Source organism: Selaginella moellendorffii, unplaced genomic scaffold (assembly GCF_000143415.4).
Source record: "Selaginella moellendorffii unplaced genomic scaffold, v1.0 SELMOscaffold_219, whole genome shotgun sequence".
In the NCBI taxonomy this organism is placed as follows: domain Eukaryota; kingdom Viridiplantae; phylum Streptophyta; class Lycopodiopsida; order Selaginellales; family Selaginellaceae; genus Selaginella; species Selaginella moellendorffii.
The window spans coordinates 8,824-16,349 of NW_003314479.1; the positions used below are offsets into that span (position 1 = coordinate 8,824).

The window sequence follows — 7,526 nt, forward strand, 5'->3', positions numbered from 1 at the left end:
TCTTATGATACTTATTATACACTCATAAATGAATATAATCGCATTGAGTTTTTCGTTACCTCAGATATAGTCTAAGATTTGTGTAATATGATAAAGTGATAATACTGTTTTTAAGACTAATAATTTATAAATTGATAAATAACTATAATCACATACAGGTAAAAATATGATTGAGCGTCATTAGACACAATACAAAAGGCTACAATCTAAGAAAATGTCATTTCAGGAAAAAAAATAATTACACATCATCAATACCCTAATATCAGAGTAAAACCTTACCTTTCACCGAAAAATATTAGCCTCAATAACATTGTTATAATGCCATAAATTTAAATAAAAATCAATGAAACATAAAGATAATAATCTTAATTTATATAAGCATTTTCTCTATATAAAAAGATATACAGAAACAATGTTAATGATATGTAATAGACTACTTCAACTTTTAATAAGTACTAATCTCCATAACAATATTTATAATTTTTAAAATCATAAAATATAAGTAGTTTAAGTGATTTTAAAATCTATATTTCTTATCATTATTATATTTTAATATACTTAAAGTACCACTTTAATATAAAATATAAAATATAAAAAATATATTTAAAAAGCTAATATTTTTTAAAAATTTAGATGTAGCAGATAAATAATAATATTTTTATATTTTGTCTATGGTACTATATTTAATATAGTATAATAACATTATCAAACCCAGGAGCGATGAAAATTAGTGACTAAAGTCTCAGCTATGCTAGGAGCATCGTGTTTATTCCTGATGTTTTAGTAATTTCTAAGAGTTCTAATCATAATTGTAATTTTTAACATATTCATAATGATAACATACATAGTTAAACATATATAATCTTTATATTAAAAATCCCTTCTACAATTGACTCTATCACTAATACAAAACACGATGTTCAAATCATGCTCAAGGCTCAGCAGGGCATGAAATACATTTGCCTGGACAGCTTACAGGTGCTCAACTCCGAAACTCTAGAACCGGTTGCCAAGGACAGTGTCACCTTTGGCGAAGTTTGCATGCATGGGAACATGGTGTTCAAGGGGTACTTGAACAATTGTAGAAGAGTTTTCAAGCATGTGATACATATTGCTTGACATATGCAACACTTCATATTCAAGTATCATGCTAACATCGCCTACACTTCATATGCCGTATGGAATTTTATATTAAAATTGATATGGTTAGTAATGCATCATACATAATGAATCATAATTATTTTATCTGTATCTTGTATAATTAGTGTGAATCACTAACACCATACAATAGAAAATACAATAGAAGACTTCACTCAACAATCAGAATTTTAAATGTGATATAATGTTATGAGTTATATTTATTATGTTATGATGTGTGTTGGTGATAGAGTGAATTGTAGAAGGGATTTTTAATATAAAGATTATATTATGTTTAACTATGTATGTTATCATTATGATTATGTTAAAAATTACAATTGCTATTACAACTCTTTGAAGTTACTAAAATATTAGGAATAAACACGATGCTCCCAGCATAGTTGGGACTTTAATCACTAATTTTCTTGGTATTGATTGGTATGTACTTATACAATTAGAATTCTAGATTAGTGGATTCACAGTGATGTGAATGTATATAATCCAGGATATATACATTATCCTCGATCTAACATCTAAGTATCCGAATTATATAATTGGTTATATAATTTTATATGATCAATATAATCAATATAATTCATTTATGCAATTAATATGTAATGCAATATATAAAACTTTTCAAGCATGAGATTTCATAGGTGGTTATGTTAAAAGTCTTGAATGTCAAAGTGTGGGAAAGCTTACTCGATTGTAAAAAGTTCAGCCTTTTCTATATCATGATTTTAAATACATATTCTGTAATTACATTAACCTTGAAGAATATGCCACTCTCAACTATTTTTTTCCCATGTGTCTTCATCTCCACTATTAAGCTTAAAAAGAATCTCAATTGAATATGTTGCCCTTGCTCTTTTAAATATAGAAGGATAGATATGTACTTATACAATTAGAATTCTAGATTAGTGGATTCACAGTGATGTGGATGTATATAATCCAGGATATATACATTATCCTGGATCTAACATCTAAGTAGCCAAATTATATAATTGGTTATATAATTTTATATGATCAATATAATCAATATAATTCATTTATGCAATCAATATATAATGCAATATATAGAAATATTCAAGCATGAGATTTCATAGGTGGTTATGTTAAAAGTTTTGAATGTGAAAGTGTGGGAAAGCTTACTTGATTGTAAAAAGTTCAGCCTTTTCTATATCATGATTTTAAATACATATTCTGTAATTACATTAACCTCGAAGGATATGCCACTCTCAACTATTTTTTTCCCACGTGTCTTCATCTCCACCATTAAGCTTGAAAAGAATCTAGATTGAATATGTTGCCCTTGCTCTTTTAAATATAGAAGGATAGATTTCAGCAAGTAGAATAACTTTGGTAGGTGTTAGTTCTGTTTAGATCATCATGCAACGATGCTGTTTCTTATCAATAAGTATTTTTGGTTTTTTTTCTGTTTTGTTTTCAAGCAAACATAGCAATAGCACAACAGAATAGAGATTCTTGTAAGTGCAGGTCACTCTTTTGAACTGTTTTCTGCCTGCACGTTTCCTTTTGAATGTTTTAAGCGTTTTTAGGATTGTGATCTGGAATGACATATAGACTTTTTTGTTTTTTACCTAATGCCTTTACGAGAGAGAGCAAAACACTAAATAAAATCAAACACGGAAATCATTTCTATGCCCTGAGTTAATGTACAAATATCATGTACTGAATCAAACCAAGCTCATGGCTTCAAAGTTGTGTCTATAAACACGTACATACACAACAGTTTATTTAATGCTGTCTTATTCCTTCAGAAATGGCTTTTTTAAAAACAGTTCATGGCTTTGTCTGTAAGAAAGTAGAGTAGGCTGCCATGTAGAGATCCAATCCTTGTTCTCCACCACCTCAGCTGCCATGTACTTCGCTGTTGTGATATCTCCAAAAGGTGCTGATCACCACTTTGTCGCGCATGTTTAGCTTGGAAAGAATGTTGTTGAGCTTGAGATCCTGGTGAACCATGCCTCTCAAATAAATCTATTTGAAGGTTTTTACCAGCTGCTTGATGATTCTGGCTGCTTTGTCCTCACCAATCTTCTCACAAATATGCTATATTTTAAAGACCAAATAATTATGGAATAATGCCTTAAGAAATGAAGGCAATATTTCCACCAACGAATGTAACCACTCGAGGAAAAATGTCCGTGCCCTGTCCAAAAGGAGACTCGGACAACACCACAAAGTCGGCAAACTTTCCTTGCGTCAGCGACCCAACCAAATCCTCCAATGCAGCTGCATACACAGCCGAGGATGTGTACCTGTGAATCCAAAATCAAGAACTGCATTTCAGTTTTCTCATCTGTTTTCTCTTACCCTGCCACTGCGTCCCATGCAGAAATCCTTTCCTTGGGAATCCAGGGATGACTCCAGCCCGAAGGTGTTCTCTCCATGGCAGTGCGGATCCCTCCAACTGGATTCACTGCTACCACCTTGAGAGAAACCATTCACGTAACGCCAAAGAAAAAGTAATTGACAGGCTTTTACAGGCCAGTCGGATCCTAGAGCAACCACGCTACCATTTTCGAGGGACCAGAGGTTATAAGATCCGCGTGAGCGCTTCTCACCAAGTTTCTTCACGGCGTAGTAAGCATCATCTAGAAGTTGCTCTGGCTGTACAAAAATATAGGGTTTTGCAATGGAGGCAAAATGCAGTCATCTGCGTCGATGCGCACAATGCATGGTTTCTTCGGACTCCTCTTTGCTCAGTTTGGCCTTTACTACGGCCTTTTGGACGTCCTGTGGTTTCCTCCTGTGATGTTTTCCTTCCTGGCGTTAGAGAGTAACTGAGGATCAAACGAAACAAACCTCGCCATGTAAGATTGCACTGCCTGAGCAAAGCCAGGCTTGTACGAGAAGAGCAGCCCACGGAAGAGCGATGGAGGCTTCTAGTTGAATACGTCGCTTACTCTAGCCTCGAACATCTTCTCGCCTAGCGGCTGAACGTGAGCTTGAAACTCTGTAGCATGAGTTTGACAGGGAAAAATTGGAGAGGTCCAAGGTTTTCCGCAGGTACCTCGGTGAGATGAAACCAAGCTCTTGTCCACATCCCGTTGCTTGTCTAGCACGAATGGCGTGGCACGATATTCTTGCCGCCTTCTCTTACGTTCCTTACGCATGGATAGCTTTGGTTCTGATGGATCTTTCTCCCTCAGCATCTCTTCACAGAAAAACGGCAACCATATTGTCAAGAATGGCAGCAATGTCAATAAAAGAAGAAGCCAACCTGTGTCGAGGAAATACATGTCATCCAGAGCTTCAAGCTCTTCGTTACATACCCCATAGAAGAATAATATGCCTTGCTCTGCGTTCACGGAATCTCCTGCAAGGGAGAAACGTGGACCAGAGGGTTTCCAAGTCGCCCAAACACCAGTCGCTACAAAATACGTAAAAGCCCCATGCGAGACCAACAGGAAACAAATCTACCTACAAGCGCACGTACTTAAGTCGAGAGTATGGACGTCATTGAATAGCTTGTGATCATCGGAGAATCCTCCAAACACGACAAGATACTTTCCATGGCTGATTGTTGTGTGCCCGGCTCTTGGCATCAGCTCGGCACCAGTCGTCTTTACCTCCCGCCATGCCATTGTTTCTGGAAACGCACAATGTATGTACCTGTGTCCAGAATATGAATGTCGTTTAGATAGGCATTACCACCATCCTCGCCACCCATGACAACGAAACAGTTCTTATAGGAAGAGCAGGTATGGCTATCCCGAGGAATAGGCGAGACTCCAGTGGTAGAAATCTTCTTCCAGACAAAAGTATCTACAGGGGAAAAAAAAATATTTAGAAGAAAACAAGGAAAGATAACAGGATATTACTCGTGTTCAAAACATGGAGGTCGTTGTAGTACTCCTCCTCTGAGGGATCGCTGGATTTCCCACATCCCCCAAACACGAACAGGTTGTCACCGATGAGAGACGCGCTATGTCCTTCTCTCGGAGCAGGAACATCACCAAAGTGTTGGTAGCTGCATCGGATGATAAGAACAAGAAAAAAAAATCGATAGAACTCAGAGCTTACCAGTATCCAAAACAAAGAGATCGTCTAGCGGGCTGGTTCCATTGGTACCACCAAACACATAGAGCTTAGACCCGACGGCCGTGGAGCTGTGGCTGTCCCAAGGAGAAGGGTGCGTTCCTTTCATCACAGGCTTGCTCCAGGTGTACATCCCTGCGCAATCCCACCAAAAACATGATCAAAACCATATTTTCTGGAAAACCCAGAAGAGGAAACTTATACCAAAGTCGAAGACATGAACATCGTTGGTCTGGCACTCGTCCTGGCCGCAGCCACCGAAAATGTAGATGAGATTCCTGACCGCATTGCAGGTGTGGCCCCATTTGCACCCCGGCGGCTGCTGCTGGAGCTGATCGCTGGATCGACGAGGCGCCCACTTCATCTTTATCCTAAAATGCAAGTGTAAAAGAGAGACTACGGGGTTTATAGCGCTGCAAAATAGGAATCGCTCTCAATGTGGTTCCAGCCTCGAGCACCTAGAACAAACCGGAACTTTAAGCCTCGAAAGAGAATAGGGAAGAAGCAAGAGAGTGAAATAGTATATGAATTTACTATGAATGAATGAAGCCAGTGCCACCCGAGAGAGAGAGAGAGAGAGAGAGAGAGAGAGAGAGAGAGAGAGAGAGAGAGAGAGAGAGAGAGAGAGAGAGAGAGAGAGATTGCAGCTTACAATCTGCCTGAACGTCCTAAAAATTCACTTGATTTGGAGGGTCATTCAATCCAAAGTTGAAGCGTTGCCACCCCTTTGGCACTTGATCTATGCCATCTATTTGAAGTTTTTGAATTTGAACCATTAGATTATAAGTATATTCAGAAATAATATTCTAAAAATGGAATAAAAGACGCCGGATGCCATATGCCAATAGCACGTTTAAATAAGGGAGTAAGATATTCAGAAATAATATTCTAAAAATGGAATAAAAGACGCCGGATGCCATATGCCAATAGCACGTTTAAATAAGGGAGTAAGATACCAGCTCTTTCGTTTAAATATACTAGCAAGGAATCCAGCTCCGCTAGCTTGGACCAAAATAAGTCTTTGAAAACACTTTACTGGGATAGAAAAGTTATAGCTAATAGTGCAACATAGAATAAATTAGTGTATATTGTATGCTTCTAAGATTTATCATGAGCATCTATAAAATCTATAAGAGTAATAATAATCACAAAGCCTTTTATAAGAGAAATCAAGTTTATAGATAATTAATTTGCTTTTAATTTGTAATTATTTAAAAATAAATGGAAAAAATATTAGCAGGGATTCCAGCAGAAAATAAAATCAAGGATCCTAGCTCTAATGGGAAGTAGATATAAAATTCTGTAAATGTAAATTAGTTTTCTGATATAAAAATATACTTTAATGATTCTGTAAATTAATATTTGTTCATTTTTGAGGTTCTAATCATATTTCCTGAACTTGTGTTACTTAGGTGGTTAATAGATTTGACGTTTTTAGATTATCATAGCTTACCCAGACAAGTTTTGATTGAAACCAATCAGGCATTGCATGAAGCCTTGGAGGACTTGTACTTTCTATGGAGCAGAATCGGTCTGTGCCATACCACCAAAAGTATCAGAAAGGCTTCTTAGTGTAGAAAATATTTTTAACAGCTAGAGAAAAGCATGAATGACAACAGCTTAGCCATGTCCTGCCCACATGGCCACATGGCAAGTGCTAAACCTCAAGCACGAATCTTGACATATCCATTCATGCTCTTGCCATTTGAAACAGGTCATTTAGCCCAACATTCATGCTCCTAGTAGCTTTCTTACTGCTTAGGTTCATGGTATCTAATGATACCATGCAGAGGTAGCCATGAGGTGCTGGGTTTTATCATCTCAATGCTTCCAGAGTAGAGTTCCCTTGCAAAGCCCTACTTTCACAACATTGTTTTCTTTGGGGAAGAAGTATGTGGTCATGGCAGCTCCCAGGATCAAAGAGTATCTCAGGGTTGAGTAATGGTAGGAAGTTCTAAGCAAGTTTTACTGCTCATTCAATCTGGAAGCCTGCTACTCATCGGGAGAAGGATTGGAAATCTAGGAGACACTATCTACTCCTAGAGAGGTCTCTGCTGGAACCAGCAATGCTATGGGTCCAGAAAAATGCTGTTATGTCATCCCTTGAGAGGAGCAGTGAGGACATATCCAAGTTATAGCCACCAAAAACAAGGTGACAAAAGATGAGGCTTTGGAGATGATGTGGCCAGGCAATGAACAATGAGTCAGCAAGGGCTGCTGTGTGATGAGTCACACCTCTGGAGTTACTCCAGTCCAAAGTGGATCTTTGCGCCATATGATAGGCTTTTCTCTTGAATGAATCATCTAGAGAAAGTATTGGTCCT

At 37.4% G+C, this 7,526-nt stretch overlaps 1 pseudogene; it reads right to left on the reverse strand.

The window, feature by feature from the left end:
* Positions 1-4,046: 4,046 nt before the first annotated feature.
* LOC9648427 lies at positions 4,047-5,566 on the reverse strand (annotated as a pseudogene).
* Between the last annotated feature and the right edge of the window lie 1,960 nt (positions 5,567-7,526).